Source organism: Ailuropoda melanoleuca, chromosome 14, assembly GCF_002007445.2.
Source record: "Ailuropoda melanoleuca isolate Jingjing chromosome 14, ASM200744v2, whole genome shotgun sequence".
Classification (NCBI taxonomy): Eukaryota; Metazoa; Chordata; class Mammalia; order Carnivora; family Ursidae; genus Ailuropoda; species Ailuropoda melanoleuca.
In genome coordinates this window covers 89,845,684-89,868,088 of record NC_048231.1, presented here as the reverse complement: position 1 = coordinate 89,868,088, position 22,405 = coordinate 89,845,684, and the positions used below count along the sequence as shown (strand labels likewise).

Sequence of the window (22,405 nt, the reverse complement as noted above, 5' to 3'; positions counted from 1 at the left end):
CCCTATGGTATCTTAATATAGGTAGTCAATAATTCTTTCATGGTAATGAGAAAAGCTTGACACAAGTACACATGTGGTTACCTGTTTAATACGGTAAGCACGGGTTTCAGTCCCAAAGAGCATTTTGGCTGACCTAGCCCAAAATCTTCACTTTCAGATGAGAGCCCTGTGACCTAGAGAGGTTTTCTGCCACTTCTTGAACCTCTACATAGTAGTTCTCAAAATGTGGTCCTTGGACACACAGCATCACCTTTTTAGAAATGTAAATTCTCAGGCCCCACCCCAAACCTACTAAATAGAAACTCTGGGAAGGGACCAACAATATGTATACAACTTACCAGCCTTCCAGGTGATTCTGATCCACCTGAATGTTTAAGAACTACTCCCCCACACCTTGGCTTTAAAATATCTTGAGGCAGTAAGTTCCTTTAGATCACTCTCAGCCACATAGAGATTTACTTCCTGTTTTACGTCTAAATTTATCTCCCTGAAGCTTTGAAGGGCATGTCACACAGTCTTCACAAGTGTAAAGACACTTCTCTTACGTTCTTTTGTGGGCAACAGTGCAGGATAGGTCTCAGCAGCAGGGGAACCAAGCCGAGATGAAGACAGAGCTGGCAGTGGGCCGGGAGTGGGGAAACAAGGGCTGATCTTCACCCCCTATCCATTATCATCATTTGATAATGTGTAATCCAAGATCCATTCCAAAGAAGCATGGCACCGTGTAGTTGGAGGTCTGGGTTTCTAACATAAATAACACGGAATCAAGGGAGTACAGAGTGGGGGGAAAACTTAGGAGCTATATACTAGAGAAGATGGGAATCTAGAATATTGGCCAATATTGTCCCAGAAATCTCTGATTACAAGCAAGATAGACTCCAGAAGGGTCCAGCTCTCTGGGAGTTGAGCACTGTTGACAAGCTAAAAAAAGACTCCAGATGGACTGGCTGGGATTCGTGGTAGGATTCTGTAGCTCCCCACCGACTCCTGCTAACTGATTAGCACAGATATCCAGGGATTCAAGATGTCCGAGAAACAGGATTCAGAATGCCAGGGGAGCCCTGTGAGGCCACTGTTTCTGAGGTCTTCACAATGCTGTTTGGAAGCACAATTCAGTGGGTGGTTACTGTTTTGTCTGCGTAGAGTAGAACTCCCATCTCAGAAATACTGCTTCTCAATGTGTGGTTCAGTGGGAGCCTCCAGTTTCTTACCAGTCTGTTTCTTTAACTCAGTGACTGGCTGGAAGTAGGCATGTTCTCCAAGCTGGGCCAGTCCTGGGAGTTTCTGACCTTCAACCAGATGAAGAGGGTCTCAGGCTGTGTCAGCTGGCAAAACTGGGAGTTATAAATCTGAGCTGTTTGGTGGCCATGTCCCCGCGGGCTGTGTGGAAGAAGCCAGTAATGTGGCAGGAAAAAGTGACTGGTACACTGAGAAGGAGAAATGAGAAGTGGAGAAAGGATGGGTGGTGCTCCAGTCCCTGGTGGTGGTCATCCCTGAGCCTGGCTCATAGCTACCTTTTCTGCAGTTCAGTTGGCTGAGCCAACAAATTCCCCTTTTTGCAGTAGGGGAGGGGGAAAATTTTTTCTTCTACCCTCCTACCTTCAGTAATTGGGGCCTGCAAATTACACTGATAAAAGACAGATGAACAGGAGAAAAGGTTTATTTTCTATGCACAAGAGAACCATCAAAGGAAGCTCTTGGCTTCTTAAATGGTTGGAGTTAAAGGATTATATACCTAATTTAGTAGAAGAAAGGGAGGAGGGAAGAAAAGTCTTTTTATGGGCAGAACAAATGGTTTTTTTTTTTTACATCTCTTTTTTTATTTACAGTAGAAACAATGTGAACATGGGAGAAAATGTTAGCATCAAAAATGTTGAGTAAGTCACTCTTAGAAAAGATTTGTACCTTTTAAAATAGGTTCCTTTAGGAAAGGCAAATGGGTTTTAGGAAAAAAGATGAGGGTAAGAAGGTTTGTGATAACGTTTGTCTATACAGGTACGAGAGGTCTTTCCATCTTCAGGGTCATAAAACTGCCCTGGAAAAGGGATTTGGGGTAGGTTTTATTCTTGTTCTCCCTTCTCAGAGTAGATCAACTCTGAATAGGAATTTATGGCAGCCTTATTTCCCAGAAATTGCTGCTTTTAGTCAGATAGGGAAGCTCCCAGAGCCGAACCCCCTCCCCCCATCTGCTGAGTCCCAAAGATGTCTTCAGCTTAAAATAATCATTACGCCAAAGCGATGTATTTTGGTGGGGCATATTCTGATCCCCTTCATTGCCGAAGCCAATCTGTCTCCAGGTACTATGTCTCAATTCACAACATCTTTCTGTAGGTGATTTAACAAAACACCTTGTAAAGTTCTTAATTATTTTACTTTCAAAGAATTTATTTATTGATTTATTTGAGAGAGAGCGAGAGTGAGTGCATGTGCGTGCAGAGGGACGGGCAGAGGGAGAAGGAGAGAGAGAGAATCCACCAGCGGACTCCCCTCCGAGCATGGAGCCAGACACAAGGCTTGATCCCAGGACCCCGAGATCATGACCCCAACCAAAACCAAGAGTTGGATGCTCAACCGACTGAGCCACCCAAGCGCCCCTATTTTACTTTATTTTCTAAGTGGATACATGATCGATTCATACTATTTTTAAACTCATATTTTAAGAGCAGTTTTAGGTTTACAACAAAACTGAGATTTTACAAGAAAATACAGATTTTTTGCATACCCCGTGTCCCCACACATATATAGCTTTCCCCATTATCAGCATCACTCACCAGAATGATGCATTTGTTAGAATTAATGAATCTACTTGTCACATCATAAGCACCTGAAGTCCGTAGTTTACCTTAAAATTTACTCTTGGTGCTATACATTCTATGGGTTTAGACAAATGTATAATGACATATATCCATCATTATAATATGATACAGAGTATTTTCACTGCTCTTAAAAATCCTCCACGTTCCACCTATTCATCTCTGACAACTGTGGATTTTTTTTTCTGTCCCCATAATTTTGCCTTTCCAGAATGTCATATCATTGGAATCATACAGTATGTGGTGTTTTCATATTGGCTTCTTTCACTCAGTAATATACATTTAAGGTCCTTCCACGTCTTTCCATGGTTGATAGCTTGTTTTTTTTTTAGTGCTGAATAATAATCCATTGTCTGGATGTCCTACAGTATATTTATCCACTTGCCTATGGAAGGACATCTTGCTTGTTTCCAAGTTTTGACAATGATGAATTAAGCTCCTGTAAACATCTGTGGGCAGGCTTTGTGTGGACACAAGTTTTCAACTCCTTTGGGTATATGCCAGGCATCGTGATTGTGAGGTTGTATGGTTAAGGGTTTGTTTAGTTTTGTAAGAAACCACCAAACTCTTCCAAAGTGGCTGTACACTTTTGATTGCTATCAGCAATGACTGAGGATTCACTGACTACCACTGAGCCCACACTGAACCTTTACACATTCTTTAACCTTGTGAAAACTATGTGTTTAGAAAAACTTGCTTCTAGAAAATTTCTGCCAAAGAACTTCATCATTCTCAGTAACTCATATCCACTTATTTGCACAATATGAATGAATCATGCTTTTCTTTTTCTGGGTAGCATGTTACTGTTCACTCTACGGATTGCTTACTGTTCCATTTAGATGTTCCTACACCTTATGACAGATTCCACTAACAGTAACTCTGGAAGAAATAATTTGTGTGTGTGGAAGCAGTACTCAGCTCAATAGCCTCTAGCCTGAGGTCATTTTTGATGTTGTTGTTTTGTTTTAAAGATCTTATTTACTTATTTGAGAGAGAGAGAGAGAGAGAAAGCACACAAGCAGGGAGGAGTGGCAGAGGGAGAAGGAGACTCCCCGCTGAGCGGGGAGCCCGATGCGGGGCTGGACCCCAGGACCCAGAGATCATGACCTGAGCTGAAGGCAGATACTTAACCCACTCGACTGAGCCACCCAGGCGCCCCGAGCCTGAGGTCATTTGTAACATCAGTTTGACCAACAGTAACTTAGCTTCACTCCCAACTGTCTTCAGAGCTCGTCAATAGATACTGCCTGATTCTGGTGACTTAATATTCAGGTGATTTGTCCAGTGAGTTTGAAGTATCTTCTGTGTAACTGAATGCTTTAGATCTATTTGCTTCAAAAGATATTTGGGGACAAGTGTATCCCTAAAACACGGGGTAAAGAAAGACTAAGGCAAAGAAAGCTTCAATGCTCCAACCCTATCATTCCTGAGTGCACACTTGCACTGCGCTTGCCTAGTATCGAATGAAATCACGTGGACTCTTGAGATTTGGCTGCAAACGTTTGGTTTCACCCTGTTATGTTTCCTCCCTTTGTGGTTAGCTACTTGGGAGGGGATTTCCGGAGATGTGGGCTATATAGTTTGTTTCCCAAAATATTTTGCATTGTTTTGGGTGAGTGTATTGCCTACTCTGTCATACCTAGATCTCAGAGAGCTAATACAATTTATAGCCTTAATCACACCAGTGTAGTGTGTCTCAGTGGTGACACGTTCTTTCATAAGAAAAGAAAACATTAGAAAAATGTTCTTTTTTAATTTGGTAAAATATACATAACATAACATTTACCATTTTAACCATTTTTAAGTGTGCAATTCAGTGGCATGAAGTTCTCAGTGCTGTGCAAACCATAGCTACGATCTATCTATTCCCAGAACTTTTTCATCCTCCCAAACAGAAACTCTCTGTTACACAGTAACTCCCTCTTTCTCCCTTTTCCTCTGGGCCCTGGCAACCTCTATTTGACTGCCTGTTTCTAATGAATTTGTCTATTCTAGGTACCTGATTTAAGTGGAATCATACAGTATTTGTCCTTTTATTTTATAGCTTATTTCACTTTCTAGGTTCATCCGTGCTGTAGCATGTTTCAGAATGTTACTCTTTCTGAAAGCTGAGTAATATTCCATTGTATGCATAGACCACATTTTATTTATGCATCTGATGATGGGCATTTGGGCTGTTCCTACCTTTTGGATATTGTGAACAGTGCTGCTATGAGCATTATTGTGCAAGGAACTCATGGACTCCCCACTTCCAATTCTTTTGGGTATGTACCTGGGAGTAATTATGTTTAACTTTTTAAGGAAATGAAGAAAGGAAAACTTACGAACTATTTTTTTCTTCACTAACCCCAAGTTGGATCTGCAGGCCCCAGATGTGATTGCCACTTGGGTACACCCCACGGCATGTGAAATGCTTTCGAAGCTGGTCTGGTATTCCTGATACAGGGCGTGGTGGGGGGGGAGGCAATTCACTTTGGGGTATCTTGTCTGAACCCATGATATTTCCTTATAGAAGAGCTCTATGTCTTTTCCTCAGAGGACCCTGATTTTCAGGGCAATTCCAAAACTAACCCTGCATCCTTGGATTGATCCAGATTGGGGCCTTTATAGAACTGGACTAAATCTCAGAGCTCCTCCAGGCAAGACCAGAAAACCAGCTCCCTCTTCCGAAACTGCCAAATCACATTCATCACCAAGTCCTGCCACTTTTTATTTCTCCTTGGCCCATGATCCTCTTTCCTTTCTGTCTCTGCTGCCACCATCCTGGTCCAAGTTACCCTCATCTCTCTTGTGAACTCCCTGAAATGGCATCTTACTGGTCTTCGCCCATGTATGCATTGTCACACTGCAGCCAGAATGATCTTTCTGAAGGTCAGATCTGATCATGTCCCCCAACAGGGTTTTGGTGGAGGGGACCAGATAGGATGATTATAAAGTTCATACGGAGCAGTAAATAGGTAACAACCAGGAAGTTTTTGAAAATCAAGAGTAATGGGAAACAAACTGAGGGCTTCAGACAGGAAGGGAGTGGGGGAATGGGATAGGCTGGTGATGGGTATTAAGGAGGGCACATATTGCATGAAGCACTGGGTGTCATACGCAAATAATGAATCATGGAACATTGCATCAAAAACTGGGGATGTACTGTATGGTGACTAATATAACAAAATAAAAGTTATTTAAAAAAAAAAAGAAGAAGAAACCGGCCTTTTCAAGTATCAGAATAGATTAAAGAACCCATAAATACTAAAATAGTTTTATGTCACACATGGGTAGGCAGAGCAATGGAACAGAATACAGGACTGTAAAAGAGACCCAAAATAGATGAGAACTTAAGTTATAATGAAGACGGCATTTTGAATCAGTGGGAAAAATTTGATTTCGACTAGTTGGATATTGAGACAAATGGGGAAAAAATTGTTCCCTTAACTCATGCATCACACTCAAGCAAGTTCCAACTGTATCAACATTTTATATAATATTTTAAAAAATGAAACCATAAAGATACAAGAAGAGAATTCAGGAGGATGTCTTTATATTCAGAGAAGGGCTTTCTGAGTATGAAAAATCTCAGATGACTTAAAAGAAAAGATTGGTGAATTTGTGTACATACAAATGAAGATTTTGTTTGTGGAGAAACAGCATATATAACACAAAAATGCAAGTGACAAACTGGTAACTATATTAAGGACGAAGGGTATCATTCTTAACATATAAAATACTCTTATAAGATAACTTAAAAAGATTAATTATCAACAGAAAGATGGGCAAAGAATATGAACAGGCAATTTATAGACAAAAATCATTCAAATGGTTTTTGAATAAATGAAAAGATACTTTACCTCTTTTTAAATAACAGAAACGCAAGTAAGTAATAGAATAATGCTAATTCCACTGTTAAATTGGCAAATAAAATTCTGATACTAGATTATGCTTCAAATCTGATATATATTGTTGGGAAGAATGTAAATTTGTAAACTCTTTGAAGAACAATTTAACAATATATATCAAAATGAAAAATGCACTTACCATTTGATCGAGCAATTCCATTTCTAGACATTTACCTGAAAAATATGAGACCCACTTACAAGGATGCCATGAGAATATTCTAGAACAAGTTATTTATTCTGGCAGGAGAGGGTACACAACAGACTTGCAGGGAAGAGTCACCACTGGAAGAGTAAAACATCTGACACTTTCTTAGCTAAGATAAGAGACATTCTCCACCATCGGCCGACATCTGATGTACACATGTATGGATGGCTGAAGAGATCTGACTGCTTGCTGAGTTCTAAGGTTGGAGAGAGTGATCCTCAAGATTCCTTCTGGGACCAACATTAATTTTTATATGAATTACCCTCCAAAAATTACCTGTATTTCCTTCCCCATGAGTAACTTGCTCATCATCCCACACTTACATTTTCTGGTAAGCACAGATCATATCTGCTCCTGAGACCAGCTCCACAATTTGTAGGCCCACCGTAAAATAAAAGCGCAGGGCCCCTTTTTCAGGAATAATTAAGAATTCCATGGTGGCAACAGCAGAATGTTAAACCAAACATGTGGCCAATGTGAGCAAGAGGCCTAGTGTGACCCCACAGGTCATAGGCCCACGAGGCCATCCTTGCTGCCGTCCTGCTAACTGTAGTCCAGCTCTACCAAACTCCTTTTGCAGTTCCTTTGAATAAGCCAAGCTTTTCCACACATCACTTTGCATAAGCTGTTACTTCTATCAGAATGTTCTTCTGTAGACCCCTTATCATTCTCCCCAAAGTGCCTAGTCATCTTTCAAACCTCCCCTGAGATGTTACCGCCCCGAAGCATCCTTCGCCCCATTTCCCCTTTCTTCCCTCTGCGAGTCCCTCCTACGTACTATCTTGGCTCCCTAGGCCTGTATGAGGGCAGAGGTTCTGTCTTCTGCTTGTCCAAGTGCCCAGCTCCCCCTACACAGTGTCAATTATTAACAGTTATCGGGCACTTACCATATAGCAAGTAATGTGTTAGGAACATTCCATAAGTAACTCACTGCCACATCAACCTAAGGAAGAAGCTGTAATCATTCTCATTTACCAAAAGAGTTTCAGGGAGATAAAAACGTGTCCAGGGCCACCCAACTAGGGGCAGATACGCTAATGAAAGTGGTTTGAGTTTAATATTTTCGTGCATAATTAATTCTTACCAGTGATCTAAGCCGTAACAATAGATTATGAAGCCCACCCTTGAAATAGCTTTGTATAAGCAAACTTAAGGAGATAGAGACTCTCTAACCAGGTAACTGAGGGTCTCCCTTACTTCAGAAGTACAGGAGTACCTTGAACATTAAAGATGGTGTCTTCTTACTGCCCCTTCCCCCCTTAATGCCAATTTTCATCAACAACGGTGATGTCTCAAAGTGGACCCTTCGAGTTTCGCGTCTTTTAGGTAAACATTTGCCCTCTTTGGGCATTCTCTTTAAAATGCAAATATTCTCCAAAGTTAAGGCATTACATTCCTAACTCTGCAATGGTATGAGTTTATCACAGACTTTTCTACTCTGGCCTATAGTAGAACAGAGAAATAGGGGGCTAAATCTAATTACACAATGTGGTGAAATGTGGTTGATCGTCCGTCAGTGTCTTCATGATTTTCACCATGTGGTTCACGGGCTACTTGCATGGGGTGCATGGGAGGGGTTGTTGTTAAAAATGAAGATTTGTGTCCTTGAACTCAGACCCACTTAGTCCAAATCTCTGGGAATAGACCCTTAAATCCTGCATTGGAACAAGAGCCCCGGGAGATTCAGATGCACAATGAAGTTCAAAACTAACTGCTTTAAGGTCAATGTAAACTCCAGATAGAATGACAGGAAAATACCCTACACTGTAGGTTTTGTTCTCATCGCTCCTTCTATACTGGTATGAAAATTATGGGGAGGACTCCCCCAACACTGCATGGTAAGGGCAGAGGGAATATTGGAATAGGGGGGAAAATGGAATTGAAAGAAAAGATCCAGGGAATGACACTTCACAACTTTCAGTCCTTCTCAGGGCTGGAGCTGGGCCTCCTTAGGCTTCCCAGAATAACCGTAGTTGATTTTACCTGCCTTTCAGGAAGTTAGTCCTTCGAGAGAGCATGAGCAATACACGGCCGCGAGAAAACTCTAATACCTAAGACCCGTCCATTCATTCAGTCAACGACCATGGCTTGAGCCATTGCCAGCTAAGTACTGGAGCGGTAGGGTGAGCAAGTGTTTCTCATAAAGCTTACAGACCGGTTGGAGGGAGAGTTAACCCCCTGAGAAAAGCAAGGGGTTGATACTAATCATTGTTTCCAACACTTGAGTGAAGTAAAGGAATAAGTTGTTACGTCAATGATAAAAATGGAAAGCAATGTCGTTACAGTATTTCAGCTTTCCTGTGTGGGGGGAAAGTCAAAATGAGGAAATCCTCAGGGCTTTTAGGGTTTGAGACATTTTATTTGCAGTGAAAGGGGCTGGCCCGACGGTGGGTAATGGAGCATCGTGGCACAAGTAAGGATTATGTCAGCAGCAGTACAGATGGTTTGCTCATCATCAGGAATTCATTTATTTTAATGGTGCAGTTTTCAGAATATAGCAGACTTATTCTCTACTCCCCACCGCTCCGCTGTCTGAATCTGGGCTTGTCGGAATGAGTAATTTGGGTAAAAAGAGGAAGTTGGATTAGGTCATTGTGAAGGCCCTTGCAGTTATGTTCTAGAAAAGAGGGTTCCTCTGCTCCCATTAGGCTGGAAATGGAATGGAGCAGGAAGAAGTGTCAAATGTGTCTCAGATGTAAGTCTAGACAGGTCAGCACAACCACAACAGAGCCGGTTCCAGGCGGGGCATGGATTGTGCCCTCTTGGAACCACAAGGGGATGGATCGACGGCCTCAGGCCTCCAGGACTGCGTGAGTGCAGCTGCACAGACCAAGCGCCCAGGGGCGGCAACAGAATGGAGTTGGCTGAGCCTGCTTCACCCTCCCTCCTCGGGGCCAGAGTGGATTTGCACGGAGGAGGTAAGCACAGCCTTGCGCGGTCTTCCTGCCCAGTGTTTAAAAAAATCCCCACCCTCACCACTCTGATTTTTAAGAATTCAAGGAACTCAAAGTGCCCTGTCTGTTCCGAGAAGGGAGGCACAAGAATGTTGGATCAGAAGCTTGGCCAGCAGGAGAGTGACCCTCGAGTTGAGCCTCGGAGGGCGTGGAAGGACTGGTCAGCAAAGACGCAACAGGAGAGGTTAACATGGGGTGTTCGGTTGTGTGTGTGTTGGTGGGGGGGACGAAGAGAAGGGCCTGCTGGGGGCAGAGTGCCGAGAGGGGGAGCAGAAGCCAGTGAAAGCATTTTGACCTACTGGTCAGGGTCTTACTGTCCTGGCAATGTGCACTCACACAGTCCCCTTAATAAAATAAACTCTCTTTGAGAAGTCTCTGAGGTGCCAGTGACATGTGCCACTGACAGTCTGTGTCATTGATTAAGCTCTGATCGTTACCCATCGACTGGGGTAAGGGTATGGCTGAAACGGGTAAGAAAGCTGAGGAACCGGGCAGGATGGATGTTTGAATACAGGGCGCTTGTACCCTCCCCACAGAAGAGCAGAGTCATCCAGAAACAAGACCTCCACGGGCTGGCTCTCATCGCAGGACAATAGAGGACTTGGAAATGTCCACCTGAGATCTTTAGCTTTATTCCATTAACCATGGGGAGTCACTGAAGATTTATCGGCAAGGGAGAAATATGAAAAACAACAATGTTTCTAGAAGACTGGTCTGAAGGCTGTCGGCTGGTAGCCTCAGCCGAGGGTGGCTGTGGTGCTGGGAAGTGGTGGCGACAGTGACAGACCTGGAAAGAGGAGGCTGGTGGGCTACTGCTGTGGTCCAATCACTTCAGGATGGGGGGAGTTGGACAGAAAAAGATGGACTCGAATGAACCCTCATCGAGTAAATGCATATGGAGAAGTACTCGTGTAACACAAATGTTAACTGGCTGTTATGGTGTTACTAGCATACGCAGCCACAATTTGCAGGTCAGAGAGGACAGTTTTTCACCCTGCAGGAAGGTTCTCTTTGTGTCCTTGGGAAGACCCATTTGGACACCTCACAAGAAAAGTATCTGTGAAACAGAAAGAAGAGCCATGTTTTCAAGGCTGTAGTCACAAGCCCTCTGATGGGGGCAGCACGGACGGGAGTCTGCCAGGCTGGTAAAACCAAGCTCAGAACGCAGCCACTCGAATCTTCTATACACAGACAGGGACAGAACTGCATGAAGCTTGGACAGGAGTCTGGAGTTCAAGAAAGGGAGAGAAGACAACAGGGGTAGACTGCTTCAGAAAGCTGTGATTTGGAGGGAACCTCTTTTGTGAAATTTTGCTCTAGGTAAGGTACTTACATGTTTCCTGCCTATTTATCAGTTAGGTAGAATTGACTACTCCCTTAATTGACCACGCAACTATAAAAGTAAGTGGTAGGAATAGGAAACATAATAGTTTGCCAAAACCCTGATTTAAGATTACGTAAGTTTTACTATGCTTTTAAAAATATTGTTACTAATGCAAACCTTGGGCATTCAGGTCTGCAAAGCTACCTCCCTGCAGGTAACCTGAGGTAAAGGAGTACAAGGAGCTCTTTCTCCTGACCTTTGCAGAGTCCCTTTAGAGCACACCACTTCCCCTGCTACCTTTACGTTTGTTGGAGGACAGGCTCATGTGCTGCCCTGTTGCATAAGAGAGTGGCATAATGACACTGTCAAACGAGCAAGTGTCACACCAGGTGGCTGGTGATAATTCTTGTCTTAGACTTTTGGCTCTCTGGGTATCTGTCATGAGGACTATCATGTTCAGAAGAATTTATTCACTAGGTATCTGTTTCTTGGGCTTATAGCAATTGAGATCCGAAGTAATCATTCAAAGTCACAGGTTTATCCAGTAGGTCCTATGCTTTTTGACATGACTCAAGAATAAAGGTCAGGTCAAAGGCAGCCAAACTGGAAAGGAGGAAGGAAAATTACCTCTGTTTGCAGATAATGTGATCTTATACGTCAAAAAAAGCCACAAAAAAACAAAAACAAAAAAACCCCCCACAGCTGTTAGAATAACCAAATTCAATAAAGTTGCAGGATACAAAATCAACATATAAAGATCAGTTGAATGTCTATACACCAATAATGAACTATCTGAAACGGAAGTTAAGAAACAACTCCATTTACAAGAGCACCAAACAAAATAAAATACTTCATGAGTAAATTTAATCAAGAAGATGAAAGACTTGTACACTGAGAACTATAAAACAATGATGAAAGCAATTAAAGCAGACACAAATAAATGGAAAGACATCTTGTGTTCACAGATTAGAAAAACTAATATTGTTAAAATGTCCACACTGCCCAAAGTGATCTACAGATTCAATGCAATCTTTTTTTTGTAAGCTTTTATTTTTAAGTTATCTCTACACCCAATGTGGGGCTCGAACTCATGACCGCAAGATCAAGAGTCACATGCTCTTCTGACTGAGCCAGCCAGACATCCCTCAATGCAGTCTTTATAAAAATCCCAAGGACATTTTTTTTTAAAGAAACAGAAAAAACAATCCTAAAATTCATATGGAACCACAAAAGACCCTGAATAGCCAAAGCAATTTTGAGAAAGAAGAACAAAGCTGGAGGCATCACATGTCTTAATTTAACTCTATTACAAAGCTATAGTAATCAAAAGAGTATGATATTGGCACAAAAACAGACACATGGACCAATGGAACAGAATAGAAAGCCCAGAGAGAAACTCATGCATGTACCATCAACTTATCTTTGACCAGGACACTCAGAACACACAATGAGGGAAGGACAGTGCTGGGAAAACTGGATCTCCACATGCAAAAGAATGAAATTGGACCCTTATCTGTCACTATACAAAAAAAGTAACTTGAAATGGATTAAAGATTTGAATGCAAGATCTGAAACCATAAAATTCCTAGAAGAAAACATAGGGTAAAGACTTCTTGACATTGATCTGGGCAATGCTTTCTTGGATACGACACCAAAAGCACAGGCAACCAAAGCAAAAATACACTAGAAAGACTACATCAAACTAAAAAGCTCTATACAGCCAGGGAAACAATCAACAGAGTGAAAGGGCAACCTACAGAATAGGAGAACATATTTGCAAACCGTATATAAATTATACCTCAATAAAGCTGGGAAAAATTGAAAAATAATAAAGTACAAATAAAAATTGTTTTAAAAGGATAGGCAAGGGATCCATTAACTGTTTCAGTCTATTTTTTAAGCAGCTTTACTGAAGTATAATTTACATAAAATTCTTTCATTGTTAGCGTACAATTCAATAATTTTTAGTATATCTAAAGTTGTGTAACCATTACCACCATCGAGTTCTAGAGCATTTCCATCATTCCAAAAAGTTCCCTCATATCCATTTTTTTAAAAGATTTGTTTATTTGAGAGAGAGAGAGTGTGGGCGAGTGAGCACGCATGCATGAGTAGGGGAGGAGCAGAGGGAGAGGAAGAGAACCCCAAGCAGAGTCTCTGCTGAGTGTGGAGCCCCATGTGGGGCTTGATCCCAGGACGCTGAGATCATGACCTGAGCCGAAACCAAAAGTTGGACATTCAACTGACTGATACACCCAGGCACCCCCCTGCATGGCCTTCTGCAGCTAAACCCCCACCCGCCTCTAGACTTAGAAAGCCACAGATATGTTTTCTGTGTCTATAAATTTGCCTTTTTTTGGACATTTCATATAAAAGGAATAATTCAAAAGTCGTCCTTTGTGTTTAGCTTCTTTTACTTAGCATAATATGAGTTTCTTCTAAGTTATAGCATCTATCAGTTTGTCCTTTCTTTGTTGTTGAATAGTATTCTATTGTATGTATGGATGTACTTTTTATCCATTCACTGGTTGACAGGGACTTGGATTGTTTCTAGTTTTTGGAATACAGGATTTTGTTGGGACAAGTGTTTTCATTTCTCATAGGTAGATTCCCAGGTGTGGAATTATTGGGTTATATGGTAAGGATGTATTTAATGTTCTAAGAAATTGCCAAACTGTTTTCTAAACTGGCTGTGCCATTTTATATTCCCATCAGCATTGTAAGAGGGTTCCAATATTTTCACATCCTCATGGACACTTGGTATTGTCTGTCTCTTTTGTTATAGCCATCGTACTGGGTGCCTAGTCGTATCTCACTGTGGTCTTTATTTGTGTTTCTCTAATGACTAATGACGTTGAGCATCCTTGCATGCGCTTATTAGCCATCTGTATATTTTCTTTGGTGAAATGTCTATTCCAGTCTTTTGCCTATTTAATTGGATTATTTGTCAGTTTATTGTTGAATATGTGTGTGTGTGTGTGTGTGTGTGTGTATGCAAATACCATACACACATATATATATTCCGGATATGAGTCCCTTATGATATATATGATTTTCAAATATTTTCTCCCAGTATATGGTGTGTAATGATGTCGTTTGAAGTAAAAGAGTTTTTAATGCTGATGAAATTCAATTTTCTAATTTTTACTTTTATGGATCATGCTTAATGGAAAGGACAAGTGATATAACAACTCTTTACATAACCCAAAGTCACAATTTTCTCCTGTGTTTTCCTCTAGAAGTTTATGATTGTTGCGTTTACTTACATTAAGGTCTGTGATCCCTTTTTTTTTTTTTCTTTAAGAGAGAGAGATTGAGCACGAGCCGGGGTGGGAGAAGTGGGAGGGGGAGAGAAAGAATCCCAATCAGGCTCCACTCCCAGGGCACAGCCCGATGAGGACTCAATCCCATGACCTCAAGATCATGACCCAAGCCAAAATCTAGAGTCAGATGCTCAGCCGATTGAGCCACCCAGGTGCCCCCTGTGATCCATTTTGAGTTAATTTTTTTTAAAGATTTTATTTATTCGGGGCGCCTGGGTAGCGCAGTCGTTAGCCGTCCGCCTTTGGCTCGGGGCGTGATCCCGGCGTTCTGGGATCGAGCCCCACATCAGGCTCCTCGGCTGGGAGCCTGCTTCTTCCTCTCCTACTCCGCCTGCCTGTGTTCCCTCTCTCGCTGGCTGTCTCTCTGTCAAGTAAATAAATAAAAAAATCTTAAAATATATATATTTTATTTATTCATTTGACAGAGAGACAGCCAGTGAGAGAGGGAACACAAGCAGGGGGGTGGGAGAGGAAGAAGCAGGGAAGAGGCCCAGCAGAAGAGCCCGATATCGGGCTCTATCCCAGAACTCCGGGATCACGCCCTGAGCCAAAGGCAGACGCTTAACGACTGAGCCCCCCAGGCGCCCCATTTTGAGTCAATTTTTGTGTGTGGTATGAGGTTAAGTTTCAAAGTTCAGGATTTTTTGCATATGGATATCCAATCATCCCAGCACCATTTATTGAAAAGACTATTCTTTCCTTTGTTGAATTAGCTTGGTACCTTTGCTAAAAATCAGTTAACATAAATGTAAGGGTTTATTTCTGGATTCTCGATTCTGATAGATCTCTACAGACTATCCCTCTATATGATAGTGTGGCAGTACTGCACGGTTTTGATTACTGTGACTTCTTAGTAAGTTCTAAAATCAGAGAGTATAAGTCTTCCAACTTTGTTGATTTTTGTCCAAATTATTTTGGCTGTACTAATTCCACTGCATTTTCATATAAATTTTAGGATCAGTTTATCAATTTCTACAAAAACCCTTCTGGGATTTTGATGGGGACTGTGTTGTATATAGATCAATTTGGGGAGAATTGTCACCTTGACAATACTGAGTCTCCCAGTCCATAAGTGTGGAATGTCTCTCCACTTATTTAATATTCCTTACTTTCTCTTGTCAGTGTTTTATAGTTTTCAGTATACATGTCTTCTTTTTATCTCTAAGTATTTTTTTAACTTCAGTTTAGTTAACATATAGTGTATTAATAGTGTCAGGGGTAGAATTTAGTGATTCATCAATTGCATAGAACACCCAGTGCTCATTACATCAATGTGCCCTCCTTAACTGCCCATCACCCAGTTACCCCATCCCCCATCCACCTCCCCTCCAGCAACCCTCAGTTTGTTTCCTAGAGTTAAAAGTTATTGATACTATTGTGAATGGAATTATTTTCTTAATTTTATTTTTGAATTGTTGTTTGTATATAGAAATAGAATCGATTTTTGTATATTGACTTACATCTTATGACTTTGCTAACCTTGTTTATTAGTTGTGGTTTTTCTGCTGAATCCTTGGGATTTACTACATACAGGATCTTGTCATCTGTGAAAGAAGACAGTTTCACTTTTTTTTCCAATATGGATGCTTTAATGTTTTTTCTTTATGACCCTGCCTAGAACCTCCTGTACACTGTTGAATAGATGTAGCAAGAGTCGTGTCTTGATTACCCCCTGATATTAGGGAAATATCATCATCATCATCATCACCATAGTAATTCTGTCACCATTAAGTAAAATTTTAACTGTGGGTTTTTGTTTTATTTTGTAGATGCCCTTTATTCCTAGTTTCTGTGAGTTTTTATAGTGAAGGGATGTTATTTTACCAAATGTTTTTTCTGCCTTTGTTGAGATGATCATGTAGTTTTGTCTTTTATACTATTAACAGTGTATTACATTGATTGGCTTTCAGGTGTTAGACTATCCTTGCATTAGTAGGATAAATCCCAGTCGGTCATCGTATATAGTCCTTTTCATATGTTGCTCATTTCAGTTGGTAATATTTTGTTAAGGATTTTTGCAGTTATGTTTTTGAAAGACATTGGTCTTTGGTTTTATTTTCTTGTGATATCTTTGGTTTTGGTGTCAGGGTAATACTGAGTTTCTACTGACTACTTTTTTCCTATGTAAGACTACACTGTCCTATTTCTTTGCATGTCTCCTAATTTTTTTGTGGAAAACTTGAAAATTTAGATAATATATTGTGGTAACTGAATTCTTTTGTGTGTGTGTGTGTGTGTGTGTGTGTGTGTGTGTGTGTGGTAACTGAATTCTAATCATTCTCCCACACACACAGAAGTTGTTGCTGTTGCTTGGTTATTTGTTAGCTTAGTAGCTTACCTGAGATAAATCTATGAAATCTGTCTACCCTAAAGTGTGGACACAGATATTTCTATTCAGTTTTCTTTAATTTTCTCTTGCTCTCTCTTCCTTCCTTCCTTTATTTTTTTTTATAGTGAGAGAGTGAGCATGTGGGAGCCATGAGTGTGTGGGGGGGCAGAGGGAGAGGGAAAGAATCTTAAGCAGGCTCCACACCTAGCATGGACCCCAGTGTGGGGCTCAATCTCATGGCCCTGAGATTATGACTTGAGCCAAAATCAAGAGTAAGACACTTAACTGACTGAGCCACCCAGGCGCCCCTCTTTAAATTTTTTTTAAAGCTTGGCTTCCTAGCGGTCACTCCTGTGTCTGTATAGCCTCATGTCAGCTAATGATTGGACAGAAGCTGTGCTCAAATAGCTTGAGCCAGTAAACCTTCCATCCTCTGCCAATGTATGTGTGTGTGTAGGGGAACACATTCAAGTTTTAGCCATGTTTGAATCTGCCCTGATGCTTACTTTCTGCTGGGTCCGTTCATGTCTCCTCTGTGCATGCTGGGAATGTGTGGATGGATAGCTGGGTCGACCCTGTTCTCCACTGCACATGCCTGCAGCCTCACCCAGACAGATGCTTGCCCCAACCCCAGTCCCATTCTCAAGCTAGTAGAGCTGTTGGCCTTTTCCACTCATCCGCTACCAAGAGTTACTTCCATTGCTGACACGGCTGGGTATGGGTATTTTCCCCTGCTCCAAATCCAGTGAGTCCTCTTTGACCATGGCAGAGAAAATGCCCATGCTCCCAGCCTGCCCTAGCAGAACCTCCATGACCTCGGAGCTGGGTGGGGGAATGCGAGCAAGTCCAGGCAAGAATGCCATAGAGACTCATTGTTAGTGCCCCAGATTGAGAACTTTTTCAATCATAAGTGCTTCTCAAATTTTTGCATGCCTTTGGTTGATATCTAGAGCACTAAAATGGCTGCTTGTCTGTATTATCCATATTTATTTATTTATTTATTTATTGTATAATCCATCTTTATAGTTGCTTTCGAGGGAGAAGATTTTCCAGCCTCTTTATTCAGTCACAGTTAAAAGTCTTAACTCCCATTTCATTATATATATGTGTGTGTGTATGTGTGTGTGTGTGTGTGTGTATAAATATATATTTTTTTATGGGGGAAAATCTAGTTTTCAAATCAAAATTCTATTGTATCAGTCTCTTAGTTGCAAAGGGTGGAAGCCCTTTAATGGGGGAAAATCTAGTTTTCAAATCAAAATTCTATCTGTATCAGTCTCTTAGTCGCAAAGGGTGGAAGCCCATACAGCAGTAAGGAACCCGAGAATCTTAGATATCTGGGTTGAGGAAAAAGACACAAACTGATCTAGGACATTAGCACAGATGAAATAACATGAAAAAGGGGGACGCGCTTGATTCAGACCCAACTTTACTCTCTGCTCTGCCTGTAGCAGCATGGATACTGGGTAAGTGTGTGGAGGGATGGAGGCTTTAGAAGCCCAGGAAGAAACCACAGGAAAAAGATAGTTTTCTTTTTTGTTGTCATTTAAAAAATAACAAAATTTGCCATTTCTAAGTGTGCAGCTCAGTAGTGTTAAGTATATTCACATCGTTGTGCAGCAGAACTGCAGAACTTTTTCATCTTGCAAGACTGAAACTCAGAACTCATTAAACAACAATTCCTCCTTCCTTCCTCACCCCGAGATCATTTTTAGTAAATAAGAACTCCTAACTTCTGTACATCATAACTTCACAAACAAAAGGGCAAGCCATAAATTGGAAGATCGGACCCACTTGCAGCAAATTACGTATGAAATGCTTTTATATGTGCCAAAGGAAAATACTCAAAGTTGACCAAAAAAATTAAAGAGACAATCCGTAAAAGGGCCAATGAACTCATGAAACAATATTGAGCCTTATTAGTAAGCTAAGAAATGTACATTAAAATGCCAGTTTTGCCTCTTAGATTAGCCAGACATTTTCAGTGATGTGCTTAGTGCCAGGTGTTGCCCTCTCAGTAAGATGGGTGGGCTCAGACCTGCTGGTGGAAATGTAATACTATATAATCGCTAGCGTTTTATTTGGTGATATGTTTCAAAACCTGAAAATGTTCATACTTTTCACCCACTAATGTCGCTTTCTGACTGTATAAGCATCCAGAAAGGGAAAATAAAAGAGATCCAAGGAAATATGTCAGAATGGTGGCTATCTCTGGGTAGTGGGGTATGTAATTTTCAGTAAAGAGTTTATATTGTTCTTATAATCAGAAGTAAAGCCTTAAAAAGAAAAAAATTTATAAAATAGTATAAACAGCATACACAAATATTTTTTAGAATTTAAATTTCCATGCGCTGTTCAACTAGTTTATTTTACTTAGTAATTGTGATATTGGGCTTAGGGCTTAGCATACAAATTTATGAAAATTGGAATTTTGCCCCTGTTCTGAGAGTTATAATGCTTTTCTTTTTTATTGTCTGTTTTTAAAATGAAACTAAAACTGTGCCAAAATTTTATCTTGGAAGTTGAAGTCTGGATATTTAGACTTTCATATTTAATTAAATTGAATTTAATTAAATTGAATTTTACCCTAGTTTTGATACTTGTGGTTTTGGGAAGCTGAAATATGGTAGTTTGGGAATGTGATGGATTAAATACTTCTGTAAGGTGTTCTATGAAGCTATTCCTATTTATTATTTTGAGACTCGGGGAGAAAATGAAATCTAACTTCCAAACAACATTCATATATTTGAAAAAGCCCCTCTTGGATATATGAATTCTGAGAAAATTGCGTTTTTAAAAATTATTTTGCAAATATTTTTATAAAGAATTTATCTTTAAGTAATCTCTACACCCAGAAAGGGGCTTGAACTCACAACCCCAAGATCAAGAGTTGCACACTCCACTGAGTGGGCCAGCCAGGCGCCCCTTCTGCAAATATTTTTTAAACTTCATATTCTCATGAAGAATGTTATCTGCTACCTGGTATGAAAAACATCATGAGAGAACACAGCCCTATTTACATTGATATTTCTGTTGCCACTGTACTTAAGGGATCAAAATGCCTGTTGAGTTGACCTACCTGATTGGCAATACGGGGAACTGAATGACGGTTGCAAGAGTTGGATTCGGGTCGTGTCCACCGAGCAAGAAGGCACACACAGTGCAGAAACTATGAGGACCCCCGGGCCCTGGGCAGGGATGGACTGCTGAGAGAGGGAACCCAAGCTGATGTTCTCAGTAGTGGGGGACTCTCCCCAAACGTTGACTGTGCCCTCTGAAGCTGGACTGGCTGCCTCAGCTCCAGCTTGGCCCAAGGACCCTGGCAGAAAATCTGATCTGACCTGACATGTGATTGGTACCAAGCCTCCGCCAAGAATGTGCTCTGCTGGAAAGGGCATTCATCACTCATACCATTAGACACGAACATTTGAGGGCCTTCTCTGCCAGGAGGGATAAAATGAGCAGATAAACTCCTCACGTACCAATTCAAGCCCAATTTATGGGAGTGAAAAGCAGCTTGAGAACCTAATGAATTGGCTTTAAAGATTCAGATTAGTTGGGAACTGACTAGATCTGGTCCCCAGCAAGCCTAGAGTAGCCAAGGAATTGTGAGGCACCCATTCATTTGAGAAACCAAGAAAATAACAAAGCCCCAAAGGCCTTTGAGAGAAGCAATTAAAAGACATCTGATAAAAAATACATTTACAGGGGCGCCTGGGTGGCACAGCGGTTAAGCGTCTGCCTTCGGCTCAGGGCGTGATCCCGGCGTTCTGGGATCGAGCCCCACATCAGGCTCCTCTGCTATGAGCCTGCTTCTTCCTCTCCCACTCCCCCTGCTTATGTCCCCTCTCTCGCTGGCTGTCTCTATCTCTGTCAAATAAATAAATAAATAAAATCTTTAAAAAAAAATACATTTCCAGCTCTGCTCTGTGAATGGACAATCCCCTTACAAAGGGAGGGTTTTGTTTTTCCTCCTCTAGCTTCAGAAAAGCAGATACCTTACACATATTTTCTTATACGCCATACTACCTTACCTGGAATGATGCTACACATATTTAGGTCTTCATTTTTAATCACAAACTCAGGTATTTTTTGATGCTATTGAAGAGGCACACATATATGCCCTCCTTTTCTCTTCAACACCTTAAACCTTCCATCCCCTCCTCTGAATAATCACAGAAAATTCAGAACAGTGTCCTGGCCTCATTGAGTTTAATCCCAAGGCCTGTTTCTGATTGTCTTTTATTCCTGCTCCCCAAACCTAAGATTAAAACAGAAATTCTATGGCTGCAGGTTAATGAGATGAATAAAACATATAGGCAAATCTAATATATATATATATATATATTTAATCCTCTGCTCCTTAAATTTATTTTACTAGGCACTGAGGGAGTCCATCTTTCAGACTGTTTGCTGGGAATAAAAGCAAGTTTCATAATGAGTGTCAACTTTTCCATTTAAGAACTCCCAGGCAACAATTCTTTCACGACCATATCCGTCTGTCTACTGCACTGGGATGTTGATACCCTTTTGTCTTTATCCTATCCTACTGCTGTGTGATAACTTTTATTTATTTTTTATCATCACACCTTCCTCTTATCTGCTCTCTTAACTTAATGTTCTCTCCTTTTACTTGGAAAGAGCCTCTATGAAGAACATCCAGCTTTAAATAAAACCAGCCGATGCCCACCGTCACCAAGGCGTGGTAAATTCTGGATCCGGCTGCATTTCATAGATGTGCTCCCAAAGAGGCAGTCATTATTTTAGAGTCTCTTGGTTTTCAGTATCTTTCTTCTCACACTCTTGAAGATAAAACGGAGAAATAGAACACATCAACCGTATACTTCTTGATATTTAATAATTTTTGACGTACACACTGCGCTATGTAAGAACAATCTGCTTTTGAGGATTATACTGCCCAGTACAGAGTGAATATATCCAGTTATGTCCCTTTCAAAGTCACCCACTCAGAGCTGCTAATTTTAGCTGTCTCTGTGAGTGTCCTAAGAAGTTTCTTTCCAAGCTGTCTGTTTCCAGGTGTGGCACATACTTTTCCAGAGAGGCAAAGTAGTTACAGAAGAATACTTCTGGATTTTTTATCTTCTGTCTTGATTTGGACAAAATTCAATAAAAGAAATGCCCACGTGAAAGATTCTACTTTGGTATGTAACAAGAACAATTCTTGACAATTTGACGGATTTGTGGTATTTCTTCTACAGTGTTCTTCCTCTCTTCTCTTCTTACTACTATAGTCAAAATAGGAAGAGAGAGAATGTGTGTGTGTGTGTGTGTGTGTGTGTGTGTGCGTGTGCGCGCGTGTGTGTGTGTGTGTGTGTGTGTGAGAGAGAGAGAGAGAGAGAGAAGGACTGAGAGGGGGGAGGGAGGCATGGGGGGAGGACTGTGAGGGGAGGAGGGAGGAGGGTGGATCCTGCCTTGCTGTGGCTTCTGCGTTTCTCAGAGAACTTCAGAGAACAACGGTAATACCAGTTCTAAACGAACAACATAATGCCTCCTCTTTCCACCTCCTCTCCACCCCCTCCACCCCTTTCACCCCCTCCACCCCCTCC

At 41.2% G+C, this 22,405-nt stretch overlaps 1 protein-coding gene and 1 long non-coding RNA gene across 3 annotated transcripts in view; one reads left to right on the top strand and one right to left on the bottom strand.

The window, feature by feature from the left end:
* Positions 1–6,770: 6,770 nt before the first annotated feature.
* The window catches only part of LOC117796129, a 20,772-nt gene continuing 5,137 nt past the window's right edge, over positions 6,771–22,405 (bottom strand). Inside the window, exon 3 of one of the 2 annotated variants that reach the window (XR_004620509.1) lies at positions 6,771–6,877. This is a non-coding gene — a long non-coding RNA (uncharacterized LOC117796129). Of the gene's footprint in view, positions 6,878–20,979; positions 21,641–22,405 lie in introns of those variants that run through there. The other variant, XR_004620510.1, reaches the window with a different exon arrangement.
* Positions 9,534–22,405, top strand: part of ALPK2 (alpha kinase 2) — a 143,924-nt gene continuing 131,052 nt past the window's right edge. The window contains exon 1 of the mRNA XM_034643335.1: positions 9,534–9,826. The gene's annotated coding sequence lies outside the window, so the exon portion shown is untranslated. The remainder of the gene's footprint in view (positions 9,827–22,405) is intronic.